The sequence below is a fragment of the Schistocerca gregaria genome, chromosome 8 (genome assembly GCF_023897955.1).
Source record: "Schistocerca gregaria isolate iqSchGreg1 chromosome 8, iqSchGreg1.2, whole genome shotgun sequence".
Lineage (NCBI taxonomy): Eukaryota > Metazoa > Arthropoda > Insecta > Orthoptera > Acrididae > Schistocerca > Schistocerca gregaria.
Genome location: NC_064927.1, coordinates 22,519,900 through 22,535,872, shown reverse-complemented (window position 1 = coordinate 22,535,872; position 15,973 = coordinate 22,519,900). Strand labels below are relative to the sequence as shown.

Below are 15,973 nucleotides of genomic sequence, written 5' to 3'. Positions count from 1 at the left end.
GAAACACACACTACAAGACCGGTGTTAACTAGCGAAATGGTCGGCAGATTGGCGTCACCGCGAGTTTCCACTAGCACTTGCACATCTAAAACAACGTCGGAAAGTAACTCGGTCGCCTTTTGAGTCACATCAAGTATGAGTGTTAATTTTGACGCCACTAGCTCTGCAGGTTGTCATGCAATTCCTTTACCTCTCAGAAATGATTATGAAATAAAAGTGAAGTACGTGACGAGTGTGACGTTAGGAAAACATTAGGCAGCATGGAGAGATTCTGTATGGGACCACCCAACCCAAACGAGTACTGTGTGACGTGCTGCCCGGCAAGTATTAATCGAAGCAGCCCGGCTAGCGCAGTTCGTAGAGCATGAGACTCTTATTCTCAGGGTCGAGGGATCGAGCCCCACGCTGGGCGGAACGGAATTTTGTTCCGCTGCAGATGTAAATTACTGTTTTTCTGATTAACGTGATGTAATGGAAATAGCAACTTTAAACTTTGCCTACGTCTCTGTCAGTCGCAAGGAAACTGTATTTGAAGGTGAAGGTGATTTTGTAGACATGTGTGAAAGACATGTTCTGAAATGCAAGTGTTGTTGTTTGGAGAGGACATCGGTTAAGTGTCAGATGTGTAGCCAAGCAGTAATGGGTCGCCATAGCTGCAAATATTAGTCGGTAATGTGAAGTGTTGTCAGCTGAGGTCTGATGATCCAGACGACCGTAAGGACGAAGTACTCAAAAGTACCGCTAGGCCGCGCCTCTTTAGCTCAGTGGTAGAGCAGTGGACTATTTAACCAAGGATCGTGAGTTCCATCCTCAAAGGAAGAAGTCGAATTTTGGAAATCAGTTGCGCGTCGTGGCCGTATAGCAAACAGTATCTGTGATGACGAACAATTAGCGACATGCCTTTCATTAAGAATTACTCTCAGATGTGATTAAGGCGAATGGCGCAGATAAAGCCTTTGCCAAAGCGGTACAGCATAAGGTGGGACGAGGCAGTCTGAATTACATTTCATAGATGTATTTCTCACATATGCCAGAGCCTCTCGCGGTCGTCGTCGTCGTCGTCGCCGCCGCCGCTTCTGCAGAAGTAGCAAATGGCCATCGTGGCAAATGCGGCGAGGCACGCCCTGCCTTCGATTCCGTATGCACAAAGTGTGTGGTCTTGTTTCCCAGTCTATATTTGGTCGGTCACGTAAGAGGTTGAATGTAACGAATGGGTGGGAAAGAGCAAGGGCATCGGCTGTGTAGAACGAAAACACAAATTAACAGGGGTGTGAGCGTTTCGAGATAAGTCATATACAAGTTGCACTTTTTCGTCAGTGACTGTGTGGCCTAATGGATAAGGCGTCGGACTTCAGATCTGAGGATTACAGGTTCGAATGCTGTCACGCTCGTGTTTTATCATTTCTGAATAAGAAACATACCGTTTTAATGTAGCATTTGAGCAGTACGAAACCGTCTGAATGTTGCTGTTGACCATTTTCTGCTTGGAGATGCTCTTGAGCTTGAAACACACACTACAAGACCGGTGTTAACTAGCGAAATGGTCGGCAGAGTGCCGTCACCGCGAGTTTCCACTGGCACTTGCACATCTAAAACAACGTCGGAAAGTAACTCGTTCGCCTTTTGAGTCACATCAAGTATAAGTGTTAATTTTGACGCCACTAGCTCTGCAGGTTGTCATGCAATTCCTTTACCTCTCAGAAATGATTATGAAATAAAAGTGAAGTACGTGACGAGTGTGACGTTAGGAAAATATTAGGCAGCATGGAGAGATTCTGTATGGGACCACCCAACCCAAACGAGTACTGTGTGACGTGCTGGCCGGCAAGTATTCACCGAAGTAGCCCGGCTAGCTCAGTCGGCAGAGCATGAGACTCTTAATCTCAGGGTCGTGGGTTGGAGCCCCACGCTGGGCGGAACGGAATTTTGTTCCGCTGCAGATGTAATTTACCGTTTTTCTGATTAACGTGATGTAATGGAAATAGCAACTTTAAACTTTGCCTACGTCTCTGTCAGTCGCAAGGAAACTGTATTTGAAGGTGAAGGTGATTTTGTAGACATGTGTGAAAGACATGTTCTGAAATGCAAGTGTTGTTGTTTGGAGAGGACATCGGTTACGTGTCAGATGTGTAGCCAAGCAGTAATGGGTCGCCATAGCTGCAAATATTAGTCGGTAATATGAAGTGTTGTCAGCTGAAGTCTGATGATCCAGACGACCGTAAGGACGAAGTACGCAAAAGTACCGCTACGACGCGCCCCTTTAGCTCAGTGGTAGAGCACTGGACTAGTAAATCAAGGGTCGTGAGTTCCATTCTCAAAGGTAGAAGTCGAATTTTGGAAATCAGTTGCGCGTCGTGGCCGTATAGCAAACAGTATCTGTGATGACGAACAATTAGCGACATGCCTTTTATTAAGAATTACTCTCAGATGTGATTAAGGCGAATGGCGCAGATAAAGCCTTTGCCAAAGCGGTACAGCATAAGGTGGGACGAGGCAGTCTGAATTACATTTTATAGATGTATTTCTCACATATGTCAGAGCCTCTCGCGGTCGTCGTCGTCGTCGTCGTCGTCGTCGTCGTCGTCGTCGACGTCGCCGCCGCCGCCGCCGCCGCTTCTGCAGAAGTGGCAAATGGTCATCGTTGCAAATGCGGCGAGGCACGCCCTGCCTTCGATTCCGTATGCACAAAGCGTGTGGTCTTGTTTCCCAGTCTATATTTGGTCGGTCACGTAAGAGGTTGGATGTAACGAATGGGTGGGAAAGAGCAAGGGCAGCTGCTGTGTAGAACGAAAACACAAATTATCAGGGGTGTGAGCGTTTCGAGATGAGTCATATACAAGGCGCACTTGGTCGTCAGTGACTGTGTGGCCAAATGGATAAGGCGTCGGACTTCGGATCTGAAGATTACAGGTTCGAATGCTGTCACGCTCGTGTTTTATCACTTCTGAATAAGAAACATACCGTTTTAATGTAGCATTTGAGCAGTACGAAACCGTCTGAATGTTGCTGTTGACCATTTTCTGCTTGGAGATGCTCTTGAGCTTGAAACACACACTACAAGACCGGTGTTAACTAGCGAAATGGTCGGCTGAGTGCCGTCACCACGAGTTTCCACTGGCACTTGCACATCTAAAACAACGTCGGAAAGCAACTCGTTCGCCTTTTGAGTCACATCAAGTATAAGTGTTAATTTCGACGCCACTAGCTCTGCAGGTTTTCATGCAATTCCTTTAACTCTCAGAAATGATTATGAAATAAAAGTGAAGTACGTGACGAGTGTGACGTTAGGAAAACATTAGGCAGCATGGAGAGATTCTGTATGGGACCACCCAACCCAAACGAGTACTGTGTGACGTGCTGCCCGGCAAGTATTCACCGAAGCAGCCCGGCTAGCTCAGTCGGTAGAGTATTAGACTCTTAATATCTGGGTTGTGGGTTCGAGCCCCACGCTGGGCGGAACGGAATTCTGTTCCGCTGCAGATGTAAATTAACGTTTTTCTGATTAACGTGATGTAATGGAAATAGCAACTTTAAACTTTGCCTACGTCTCTGTCAGTCGCAAGGAAACTGTATTTGAAGGTGAAGGTGATTTTGTAGACATGTGTGAAAGACATGTTCTGAAATGCAAGTGTTGTTGTTTGGAGAGGACATCGGTTACGTGTCAGATGTGTAGCCAAGCAGTAATGGGTCGCCATAGCTGCAAATATTAGTCAGTAATATGAAGTGTTGTCAGCTGAAGTCTGATGATCCAGACGACCGTAAGGACGAAGTACGCAAAAGTACCGCTAGGACGCGCCCCTTTAGCTCAGTGGTAGAGCACTGGACTAGTAAATCAAGGGTAGTGAGTTCCATCCCCAAAGGTAGAAGTCGAATTTTGGAAATCAGTTGCGCGTCGTGGCCGTATAGCAAACAGTATCTGTGATGACGAACAATTAGCGACATGCCTTTTATTAAGAATTACTATCAGATGTGATTAAGGCGAATGGCGCAGATAAAGCCTTTGCCAAAGCGGTACAGCATAAGGTGGGACGAGGCAGTCTGAATTACATTTTATAGATGTATTTCTCACATATGTCAGAGCCTCTCGCGGTCGTCGTCGTCGTCGTCGTCGTCGTCGTCGTCGTCGTCGTCGTCGTCGCCGCCGCCGCTTCTGCAGAAGTAGCAAATGGTCATCGTTGCAAATGCGGCGAGGCACGCCCTGCCTTCGATTCCGTATGCACAAAGTGTGTGGTCTTGTTTCCCAGTCTATATTTGGTCGGTCACGTAAGAGGTTGGATGTAACGAATGGGTGGGAAAGAGCAAGGGCAGCGGCTGTGTAGAACGAAAACACAAATTATCAGGGGTGTGAGCGTTTCGAGATGAGTCATATACAAGGCGCACTTGGTCGTCAGTCACTGTGTGGCCCAATGGATAAGGCGTTGGACTTCGGATCTGAAGATTGCAGGTTCGAATGCTGTCACGCTCGTGTTTTATCAGTTCTGAATAAGAAACATACCGTTTTAATGTAGCATTTGAGCAGTACGAAACCGTCTGAATGTTGCTGTTGACCATTTTCTGCTTGGAGATGCTCTTGAGCTTGAAACACACACTACAAGACCGGTGTTAACTAGCGAAATGGTCGGCAGAGTGCCGTCACCGCGAGTTTCCACTGGCACTTGCACATCTAAAACAACGTCGGAAAGTAACTCGTTCGCCTTTTGAGTCACATCAAGTGTGAGTGTTAATTTTGACGCCACTAGCTCTGCAGGTTGTCGTGCAATTCATTTACCTCTCAGAAATGATTATGAAATAAAAGTGAAGTACGTGACGAGTGTGACGTTAGGAAAACATTAGGCAGCATGGAGAGATTCTGTATGGGACCACCCAACCCAAACGAGTACTGTGTGACGTGCTACCCGGCAAGTATTCACCGAAGCAGCCCGGTTAGCTCAGTCGGTAGAGCATGAGACTCTTAATCTCAGCGTCGTGGGTTCGAGCACCACGCTGGGCGGAACGGAATTTTGTTCCGCTGCAGATGTAAATTACTGTTTTTCTGATTAACGTGATGTATTGGAAATAGCAACTTTAAACTTTGCCTACGTCTCTGTCAGTCGCAAGGAAACTGTATTTGAAAGTGAAGGTGATTTTGTAGACATGTGTGAAATACATGTTCTGAAATGCAAGTGTTGTTGTTTGGAGAGGACATCGGTTAAGTGTCAGATGTGTAGCCAAGCAGTAATGTGTCGCCATAGCTGCAAATATTAGTCGGTAATATGAAGTGTTGTCAGCTGAAGTCTGATGATCCAGACGACCGTAAGGACGAAGTACTCAAAAGTACCGCTAGGCCGCGCCTCTTTAGCTCAGTGGTAGAGCAGTGGACTATAAAACCAAGGGTCGTGAGTTCCATCCTCAAAGGAAGAAGTCGAATTTTGGAAATCAGTTGCGCGTCGTGGCCGTATAGCAAACAGTATCTGTGATGACGAACAATTAGCGACATGCCTTTTATTAAGAATTACTCTCATATGTGATTAAGGCGAATGGAGCAGTTAAAGCCTTTGCCAAAGCGGTACAGCATAAGGTGGGACGAGGCAGTCTGAATTACATTTTATAGATGTATTTCTCACATATGTCAGAGCCTCTCGCGGTCGTCGTCGTCGTCGTCGTCGTCGACGTCGTAGTCGCCGCCGCCGCTTCTGCAAAAGTAGCAAATGGCCATCGTGGCAAATGCGGCGAGGCACGCCCTGCCTTCGATTCCGTATGCACAAAGTGTGTGGTCTTGTTTCCCAGTCTATATTTGGTCGCTCACGTAAGAGGTTGAATGTAACGAATGGGTGGGAAAGAGCAAGGGCAGCGGCTGAGTAGAACGAAAATACAAATTATCAGGGGTGTGAGCGTTTCGAGATGAGTCATATACAAGTTGCACTTGGTCGTCAGTGACTGTGTGGCCTCATGGACAAGGCGTCGGACTTCGGATCTGAAGATTACAGGTTCGAATGCTGTCACGCTCGTGTTTTATCATTTCTGAATAAGAAACATACCGTTTTAATGTAGCATTTGAGCAGTACGAAACCGTCTGAATGTTGCTGTTGACCATTTTCTGCTTGGAGATGCTCTTGAGCTTGAAACACACACTACAAGACCGGTGTCAACTAGCGAAATGGTCGGCTGAGTGCCGTCACCGCGAGTTTCCACTGGCACTTGCACATCTAAAACAACGTCGGAAAGCAACTCGTTCGCCATTTGAGTCACATCAAGTATAAGTGTTAATTTTGACGCCACTAGCTCTGCAGGTTTTCATGCAATTCCTTTAACTCTCAGAAATGATTATGAAATAAAAGTGAAGTACGTGACGAGTGTGACGTTAGGAAAACATTAGGCAGCATGGAGAGATTCTGTATGGGACCACCCAACCCAAACGAGTACTGTGTGACGTGCTGCCCGGCAAGTATTCACCGAAGCAGCCCGGCTAGCTCAGTCGGTAGAGCATGAGACTCTTAATCTCAGGGTTGTGGGTTCGAGCCCCACGCTGGGCGGAACGGAATTCTGTTCCGCTGCAGATGTAAATTACCGTTTTTCTGATTAACGTGATGTAATGGAAATAGCAACTTTAAACTTTGCCTACGTCTCTGTCAGTCGCAAGGAAACTGTATTTGAAGGTGAAGGTGATTTTGTAGACATGTGTGAAAGACATGTTCTGAAATGCAAGTGTTGTTGTTTGGAGAGGACATCGGTTACGTGTCAGATGTGTAGCCAAGCAGTAATGGGTCGCCATAGCTGCAAATATTAGTCAGTAATATGAAGTGTTGTCAGCTGATGTCTGATGATCCAGACGACCGTAAGGACGAAGTACGCAAAAGTACCGCTAGGACGCGCCCCTTTAGCTCAGTGGTAGAGCACTGGACTAGTAAACCAATGGTCGTGAGTTCCATCCTCAAAGGAATAAGTCGAATTTTGGAAATCAGTTGCGCGTCGTGGCCGTATAGCAAACAGTATCTGTGATGACGAACAATTAGCGACATGCCTTTTATTAAGAATTACTCTCAGATGTGATTAAGGCGAATGGCGCAGATAAAGCCTTTGCCAAAGCGGTACAGCATAAGGTGGGACGAGGCAGTCTGAATTACATTTTATAGATGTATTTCTCACATATGTCAGAGCCTCTCGCGGTCGTCGTCGTCGTCGTCGTCGTCGTCGTCGTCGTCGTCGTCGTCGTCGTCGCCGCCGCCGCTTCTGCAGAAGTAGCAAATGGCCATCGTGGCAAATGCGGCGAGGCACGCCCTGCCTTCGATTCCGTATGCACAAAGTGTGTGGTCTTGTTTCCCAGTCTATATTTGGTCGGTCACGTAAGAGGTTGAATGTAACGAATGGGTGCGAAAGAGCAAGGGCAGCGGCTGTGTAGAACGAAAACACAAATTTTCAGGGGTGTGACCGTTTCGAGATGAGTCATATACAAGGTGCACTTGGTCGTCAGTGACTGTGTGGCCAAATGGATAAGGCGTCGGACTTCGGATCTGAAGATTACAGGTTCGAATGCTGTCACGCTCGTGTTTTATCATTTCTGAATAATAAACATACCGTTTTAATGTAGCATTTGAGCAGTACGAAATCGTCTGAATGTTGCTGTTGACCATTTTCTGCTTGGAGATGCTCTTGAGCTTGAAACACACACTACAAGACCGGTGTTAACTAGCGAAATGGTCGGCAGAGTGCCGTCACCGCGAGTTTCCACTGGCACTTGCACATCTAAAACAACGTCGGAAAGTAACTCGTTCGCCTTTTGAGTCACATCAAGTATAAGTGTTAATTTTGACGCCACTAGCTCTGCAGGTTGTCATGCAATTCCTTTACCTCTCAGAAATGATTATGAAATAAAAGTGAAGTACGTGACGAGTGTGACGTTAGGAAAACATTAGGCAGCATGGAGAGATTCTGTATGGGACCACCCAACCGAAACGAGTACTGTGTGACGTGCTGCCCGGCAAGTATTCATCGAAGCAGCCCGGCTAGCTCAGTCGGTAGAGCATGAGACTCTTTATCTCAGGGTCGTGGGTTCGAGCCCCACGCTGGGCGGAACGGAATTTTGTTCCGCTGCAGATGTAAATTACCGTTTTTCTGATTAACGTGATGTAATGGAAATAGCAACTTTAAACTTTGCCTACGTCTCTGTCAGTCGCAAGGAAACTGTATTTGAAGGTGAAGGTGATTTTGTAGACATGTGTGAAAGACATGTTCTGAAATGCAAGTGTTGTTGTTTGGAGAGAACATCGGTTACGTGTCAGATGTGTAGCCAAGCAGTAATGGGTCGCCATAGCTGCAAATATTAGTCAATAATATGAAGTGTTGTCAGCTGAAGTCTGATGATCCAGACGACCGTAAGGACGAAGTTCGCAAAAGTAACGCTAGGACGCCCCCCTTTAGCTCAGTGGTAGAGCACTGGACTAGTAAACCAAGGGTCGTGAGTTCCATCCTCAAAGGAAGAAGTCGAATTTTGGAAATCAGTTGCGCGTCGTGGCCGTATAGCAAACAGTATCTGTGATGACGAACAATTAGCGACATGCCTTTTATTAAGAATTACTCTCATATGTGATTAAGGCGAATGGAGCTGATAAAGCCTTTGCCAAAGCGGTACAGCATAAGGTGGGACAAGGCAGTCTGAATTACATTTTATAGATGTATTTCTCACATATGTCAGAGCCTCTCGCGGTCGTCGTCGTCGTCGTCGTCGTCGTCGTCGTCGTCGCCGCCGCCGCTTCTGCAGAAGTAGCAAATGGCCATCGTGGCACATGCGGCGAGGCACGCCCTGCCTTCGATTCCGTATGCACAAAGTGTGTGGTCTTGTTTCCCAGTCTATATTTGGTCGGTCACGTAAGAGGTTGAATGTAACGAATGGGTGGGAAAGAGCAAGGGCAGCGGCTGTGTAGAACGAAAACACAAATTATCAGGGGTGTGAGCGTTTCGAGATAAGTCATATACAAGTTGCAATTGGTCGTCAGTGACTGTGTGGCCTAATGGGTAAGGCGTCGGACTTCGGATCTGAAGATTACAGGTTCGAATGCTGTCACGCTCGTGTTTTATCATTTCTGAATAAGAAACATACCGTTTTAATGTAGCATTTGAGCAGTACGAAACAGTCTGAATGTTGCTGTTGACCATTTTCTGCTTGGAGATGCTCTTGAGCTTGAAACACACACTACAAGACCGGTGTTAACTAGCGAAATGGTCGGCAGAGTGCCGTCACCGCGAGTTTCCACTAGCAGTTGCACATCTAAAACAACGTCGGAAAGTATCTCGTTCGCCTTTTGAGTCACATCAAGTATGAGTGTTAATTTTGACGCCACTAGCTCTGCAGGTTGTCATGCAATTCCTTTACCTCTCAGAAATGATTATGAAATAAAAGTGAAGTACGTGACGAGTGTGACGTTAGGAAAACATTAGGCAGCATGGAGAGATTCTGTATGGGACCACCCAACCCAAACTAGTACTGTGTGACGTGCTGCCCGGCAAGTATTCACCGAAGCAGCCCGGCTAGCTCAGTTGGTAGAGCATGAGACTCTTAATCTTAGGGTCGAGGGTTCGAGCCCCACGCTGGGCGGAACGGAATTTTGTTCCGCTGCAGATGTAAATTACCGTTTTTCTGATTAACGTGATGTAATGGAAATAGCAACTTTAAACTTTGCCTACGTCTCTGTCAGTCGCAAGGAAACTGTATTTGAAGGTGAAGGTGATTTTGTAGACATGTGTGAAAGACATGTTCTGAAATGCAAGTGTTGTTGTTTGGAGAGGACATCGGTTAAGTGTCAGATGTGTAGCCAAGCAGTAATGGGTCGCCATAGCTGCAAATATTAGTCGGTAATATGAAGTGTTGTCAGCTGAAGTCTGATGATCCAGACGACCGTAAGGACGAAGTACTCAAAAGTACCGCTAGGCCGCGCCTCTTTAGCTCAGTGGTAGAGCAGTGGACTATTTAACCAAGGATCGTGAGATCCATCCTCAAAGGAAGAAGTCGAATTTTGGAAATCAGTTGCGCGTCGTGGCCGTATAGCAAACAGTATCTGTGATGACGAACAATTAGCGACATGCCTTTTATTAAGAATTACTCTCAGATGTAATTAAGGCGAATGGCGCAGATAAAGCCTTTGCCAAAGCGGTACAGCATAAGGTGGGACGAGGCAGTCTGAATTACATTTTATAGATGTATTTCTCACATATGTCAGAGCCTCTCGCGGTCGTTGTCGTCGTCGTCGTCGTCGTCGCCGTCGCCGCCGCCGCCGCTTCTGCAGAAGTAGCAAATGGCCATCGTGGCAAATGCGGCGAGGCACGCCCTGCCTTCGATTCCGTATGCACAAAGTGTGTGGTCTTGTTTCCCAGTCTATATTTGGTCGGTCACGTAAGAGGTTGAATGTAACGAATGGGTGGGAAAGAGCAAGGGCAGCGGCTGTGTAGAACGAAAACACAAATTATCAGGGGTGTGAGCGTTTCGAGATAAGTCATATACAAGTTGCAATTGGTCGTCAGTGACTGTGTGGCCTAATGGATAAGGCGTCGGACTTCGGATCTGAAGATTACAGGTTCGAATGCTGTCACGCTCGTGTTTTATCATTTTTGAATAACAAACATACCGTTTTAATGTAGCATTTGAGCAGTACGAAATCGTCTGAATGTTGCTGTTGACCATTTTCTGCTTGGAGATGCTCTTGAGCTTGAAACACACACTACAAGACCGGTGTTAACTAGCGAAATGGTCGGCAGAGTGCCGTCACCGCGAGTTTCCACTAGCACTTGCACATCTAAAACAACGTCGGAAAGTAACTCGTTCGCCTTTTGAGTCACATCAAGTATAAGTGTTAATTTAGACGCCACTAGCTCTGCAGGTTGTCATGCAATTCCTTTACCTCTCAGAAATGATTATGAAATAAAAGTGAAGTACGTGACGAGTGTAACGTTAGGAAAACATTAGGCAGCATGGAGAGATTCTGTATGGGACCACCCAACCCAAACGAGTACTGTGTGACGTGCTGCCCGGCAAGTATTCACCCAAGCAGCCCGGCTAGCTCAGTCGTTAGAGCATGAGACTCTTAATCTCAGGGTCGTGGGTTCGAGCCCCACGCTGGGCGGAACGGGATTTTGTTCCGGTGCAGATGTAAATTACCGTTTTTCTGATTAACGTGATGTAATGGAAATAGCAACTTTAAACTTTGCCTACGTCTCTGTCAGTCGCAAGGAAACTGTATTTGAAGGTGAAGGTGATTTTGTAGACATTTGTGAAAGACATGTTCTGAAATGCAAGTGTTGTTGTTTGGAGAGAACATCGGTTACGTGTCAGATGTGTAGCCAAGCAGTAATGGGTCGCCATAGCTGCAAATATTAGTCAATAATATGAAGTGTTGTCAGCTGAAGTCTGATGATCCAGACGACCCCAAGGTCGAAGTACGCAAATGTAACTCTAGGACGCGCCCCTTTAGCTCAGTGGTAGAGCACTGGACTAGTAAACCAAGGGTCGTGAGTTCCATCCTCAAAGGAAGAAGTCGAATTTTGGAAATCAGTTGCGCGTCGTGGCCGTATAGCAAACAGTATCTGTGATGACGAACAATTAGCGACATGCCTTTTATTAAGAATTACTCTCAGATGTGATTAAGGCGAATGGAGCAGATAAAGCCTTTGCCAAAGCGGTACAGCATAAGGTGGGACGAGGCAGTCTGAATTACATTTTATAGATGTATTTCTCACATATGTCAGAGCCTCTCGCGGTCGTCGTCGTCGTCGTCGTCGTCGTCGTCGCCGCCGCCGCCGCCGCTTCTGCAGAAGTAGCAAATGGCCATCGTGGCAAATGCGGCGAGGCACGCCCTGCCTTCGATTCCGTATGCACAAAGTGTGTGGTCTTGTTTCCCAGTCTATATTTGGTCGGTCACGTAAGAGGTTGAATGTAACGAATGGGTGGGAAAGAGCAAGGGCAGCGGCTGAGTAGAACGAAAACACAAATTATCAGGGGTGTGAGCGTTTCGAGATAAGTCATATACAAGTTGCAATTGGTCGTCAGTGACTGTGTGGCCTAATGGATAAGGCGTCGGACTTCGGATCTGAAGATTACAGGTTCGAATGCTGTCACGCTCGTGTTTCATCATTTCTGAATAAGAAACATACCGTTTTAATGTAGCGTTGGAGCAGTACGAAACCGTCTGAATGTTGCTGTTGACCATTTTCTGCTTGGAGATGCTCTTGAGCTTGAAACACACACTACAAGACCGGTGTTAACTAGCGAAATGGTCGGCAGAGTGCCGTCACCGCGAGTTTCCACTAGCACTTGCACATCTAAAACAACGTCGGAAAGTAACTCGTTCGCGTTTTGAGTCACATCAAGTATTAGTGTTAATTTTGACGCCACTAGCTCTGCAGGTTGTCATGCAATTCCTTTACCTCTCAGAAATGATTATGAAATAAAAGTGAAGTACGTGACCAGTGTGACGTTAGGAAAACATTAGGCAGCATGGAGAGATTCTGTATGGGACCACCCAACCCAAACGAGTACTGTGTGACGTGCTGCCCGGCAAGTATTCACCCAAGCAGCCCGGCTAGCTCAGTCGTTAGAGCTTGAGACTCTTAATCTCAGGGTTGTGGGTTCGAGCCCCACGCTGGGCGGAACGGAATTTTGTTCCGCTGCAGATGTAAATTACCGTTTTTCTGATTAACGTGATGTAATGGAAATAGCAACTTTAAACTTTGCCTACGTCTCTGTCAGTCGCAAGGAAACTGTATTTGAAGGTGAAGGTGATTTTGTAGACATGTGTGAAAGACATGTTCTGAAATGCAAGTGTTGTTGTTTGGAGAGAACATCGGTTACGTGTCAGATGTGTAGCCAAGCAGTAATGGGTCGCCATAGCTGCAAATATTAGTCAATAATATGAAGTGTTGTCAGCTGAAGTCTGATGATCCAGACGACCGTAAGGACGAAGTACGCAAAAGTAACGCTAGGACGCGCCACTTTAGCTCAGTGGTAGAGCACTGGACTAGTAAACCAAGGGTCGTGAGTTCCATCCTCAAAGGAAGAAGTCGAATTTTGGAAATCAGTTGCGCGTCGTGGCCGTATAGCAAACAGTATCTGTGATGACGAACAATTAGCGACATGCCTTTTATTAAGAATTACTCTCAGATGTGATTAAGGCGAATGGAGCAGATAAAGCCTTTGCCAAAGCGGTACAGCATAAGGTGGGACGCGGCAGTCTGAATTACATTTTATAGATGTATTTCTCACATATGTCAGAGCCTCTCGCGGTCGTCGTCGTCAACGTCGTCGTCGTCGCCGCCGCCGCTTCTGCAGAAGTAGCAAATGGCCATCGTGGCAAATGCGGCGAGGCACGCCCTGCCTTCGATTCCGTATGCACAAAGTGTGTGGTCTGGTTTCCCAGTCTATATTTGGTCGGTCACGTAAGAGGTTGAATGTAACGAATGGGTGGGAAAGAGCAAGGGCAGCGGCTGTGTAGAACGAAAACACAAATTATCAGGGGTGTGAGCGTTTCGAGATAAGTCATATACAAGTTGCAATTGGTCGTCAGTGACTGTGTGGCCTAATGGATAAGGCGTCGGACTTCGGATCTGAAGATTACAGGTTCGAATGCTGTCACGCTCGTGTTTTATCATTTCTGAATAAGAAACATACCGTTTTAATGTAGCATTTGAGCAGTACGAAACCGTTTGAATGTTGCTGTTGACCATTTTCTGCTTGGAGATGCTCTTGAGCTTGAAACACACACTACAAGACCGGTGTTAACTAGCGAAATGGTCGGCAGAGTGCCGTCACCGCGAGTTTCCACTAGCACTTGCACATCTAAAACAACGTCGGAAAGTAACTCGTTCGCCTTTTGAGTCACATCAAGTATAAGTGTTAATTTTGACGCCACTAGCTCTGCAGGTTTTCATGCAATTCCTTTACCTCTTAGAAATGATTATGAAATAAAAGTGAAGTACGTGACGAGTGTGACGTTAGGAAAACATTAGGCAGCATGGAGAGATTCTGTATGGGACCACCCAACCCAAACGAGTACTGTGTGACGTGCTGCCCGGCAAGTATTCACCCAAGCAGCCCGGCTAGCTCAGTCGTTAGAGCATGAGACTCTTAATTTCAGGGTCGTGGGTTCGAGCCCCACGCTGGGCGGAACGGAATTTTGTTCCGCTGCAGATGTAAATTACCGTTTTTCTGATTAACGTGATGTAATGGAAATAGCAACTTTAAACTTTGCCTACGTCTCTGTCAGTCGCAAGGAAACTGTATTTGAAGGTGAAGGTGATTTTGTAGACATGTGTGAAAGACATGTTCTGAAATGCAAGTGTTGTTGTTTGGAGAGGACATCGGTTACGTGTCAGATGTGTAGCCATCAGTAATGGGTCGCCATAGATGCAAATATTAGTCAATAATATGAAGTGTCGTCAGCTGAAGTCTGATGATCTAGACGACCGTAAGGACCGTAATGGAAATAGCAACTTTAAACTTTGCCTATGTCTCTGTCAGTCGCAAGGAAACTGTATTTGAAGGTGAAGGTGATTTTGTAGACATGTGTGAAAGACATGTTCTGAAATGCAAGTGTTGTTGTTTGGAGAGGACATCGGTTACGTGTCAGATGTGTAGCCATCAGTAATGGGTCGCCATAGATGCAAATATTAGTCAATAATATGAAGTGTTGTCAGCTGAATTCTGATGATCCAGACGACCGTAAGGACGAAGTACGCAAAAGTAACGCTAGGACGCGCCCCTTTAGCTCAGTGGTACAGCACTGGACTAGTAAACCAAGGGTCGTGAGTTCCATCCTCAAAGGAAGAAGTCGAATTTTGGAAATCAGTTGCGCGTCGTGGCCGTATAGCAAACAGTATCTGTGATGACGAACAATTACCGACATGCCTTTTATTAAGAATTACTCTCAGATGTGATTAAGGCGAATGGAGCAGATAAAGCCTTTGCCAAAGCGGTACAGCATAAGGTGGGACGCGGCAGTCTGAATTACATTTTATAGATGTATTTCTCACATATGTCAGAGCCTCTCGCGGTCGTCGTCGTCGTCGTCGTCGTCGTCGTCGTCGTCGTCGCCGCCGCCGCCGCTTCTGCAGAAGTAGCAAATGGCCATCGTGGCAAATGCGGCGAGGCACGCCCTGCCTTCGATTCCGTATGCACAAAGTGTGTGGTCTTGTTTCCCAGTCTATATTTGGTCGGTCACGTAAGAGGTTGAATGTAACGAATGGGTGGGAAAGAGCAAGGGCAGCGGCTGTGTAGAACGAAAACACAAATTATCAGGGGTGTGAGCGTTTCGAGATAAGTCATATACAAGTTGCAATTGGTCGTCAGTGACTGTGTGGCCTAATGGATAAGGCGTCGGACTTCGGATCTGAAGATTACAGGTTCGAATGCTGTCACGCTCGTGTTTTATCATTTCTGAATAAGAAACATACCGTTTTAATGTAGCATTTGAGCAGTACGAAACCGTCTGAATGTTGCTGTTGACCATTTTCTGCTTGGAGATGCTCTTGAGCTTGAAACACACACTACAAGACCGGTGTTAACTAGCGAAAAGGTCGGCAGAGTGACTTCACCGCGAGTTTCCACTAGCAGTTGCACATCTAAAACAACGTCGGAAAGTAACTCGTTCGCCTTTTGAGTCACATCAAGTATGAGTGTTAATTTTGACGCCACTAGCTCTGCAGGTTGTCATGCAATTCCTTTACCTCTCAGAAATGATTATGAAATAAAAGTGAAGTACGTGACGAGTGTGACGTTAGGAAAACATTAGGCAGCATGGAGAGATTCTGTATGGGACCACCCAACCCAAACGAGTACTGTGTGACGTGCTGCCCGGCAAGTATTCACCGAAGCAGGCCGGCTAGCTCAGTCGGTAGAGCATGAGACTCTTAATCTCAGGGTCGTGGGTTCGAGCCCCACGCTGGGCGGAACGGAATTTTGTTCCGCTGCAGATGTAAATTACCGTTTTTCTGATTAACGTGATGTAATGGA

At 46.5% G+C, this 15,973-nt stretch overlaps 10 non-coding genes across 10 annotated transcripts; all 10 read left to right on the top strand.

Annotated features, from left to right (window-relative positions):
• Nucleotides 1-1,843: 1,843 nt before the first annotated feature.
• Nucleotides 1,844-1,916, top strand: Trnak-cuu (transfer RNA lysine (anticodon CUU)). The gene has a single exon. It is a non-coding gene; the product is annotated as a tRNA-Lys (tRNA).
• Nucleotides 1,917-3,383: 1,467 nt separating this feature from the next.
• Trnak-cuu (transfer RNA lysine (anticodon CUU)) lies at nucleotides 3,384-3,456 on the top strand. The gene has a single exon. It is a non-coding gene; the product is annotated as a tRNA-Lys (tRNA).
• Nucleotides 3,457-4,917: 1,461 nt separating this feature from the next.
• Trnak-cuu (transfer RNA lysine (anticodon CUU)) lies at nucleotides 4,918-4,990 on the top strand. The gene has a single exon. It is a non-coding gene; the product is annotated as a tRNA-Lys (tRNA).
• Nucleotides 4,991-6,439: 1,449 nt separating this feature from the next.
• On the top strand, nucleotides 6,440-6,512 carry Trnak-cuu (transfer RNA lysine (anticodon CUU)). The gene has a single exon. It is a non-coding gene; the product is annotated as a tRNA-Lys (tRNA).
• Nucleotides 6,513-7,976: 1,464 nt separating this feature from the next.
• On the top strand, nucleotides 7,977-8,049 carry Trnak-cuu (transfer RNA lysine (anticodon CUU)). The gene has a single exon. It is a non-coding gene; the product is annotated as a tRNA-Lys (tRNA).
• A 1,449-nt stretch (nucleotides 8,050-9,498) lies between these two features.
• On the top strand, nucleotides 9,499-9,571 carry Trnak-cuu (transfer RNA lysine (anticodon CUU)). Its single transcript has one exon. It is a non-coding gene; the product is annotated as a tRNA-Lys (tRNA).
• Nucleotides 9,572-11,020: 1,449 nt separating this feature from the next.
• On the top strand, nucleotides 11,021-11,093 carry Trnak-cuu (transfer RNA lysine (anticodon CUU)). Its single transcript has one exon. It is a non-coding gene; the product is annotated as a tRNA-Lys (tRNA).
• A 1,449-nt stretch (nucleotides 11,094-12,542) lies between these two features.
• Nucleotides 12,543-12,615, top strand: Trnak-cuu (transfer RNA lysine (anticodon CUU)). Its single transcript has one exon. It is a non-coding gene; the product is annotated as a tRNA-Lys (tRNA).
• Nucleotides 12,616-14,055: 1,440 nt separating this feature from the next.
• On the top strand, nucleotides 14,056-14,128 carry Trnak-cuu (transfer RNA lysine (anticodon CUU)). Its single transcript has one exon. It is a non-coding gene; the product is annotated as a tRNA-Lys (tRNA).
• Nucleotides 14,129-15,836: 1,708 nt separating this feature from the next.
• Nucleotides 15,837-15,909, top strand: Trnak-cuu (transfer RNA lysine (anticodon CUU)). The gene has a single exon. It is a non-coding gene; the product is annotated as a tRNA-Lys (tRNA).
• The last annotated feature ends 64 nt before the right edge of the window (nucleotides 15,910-15,973 follow it).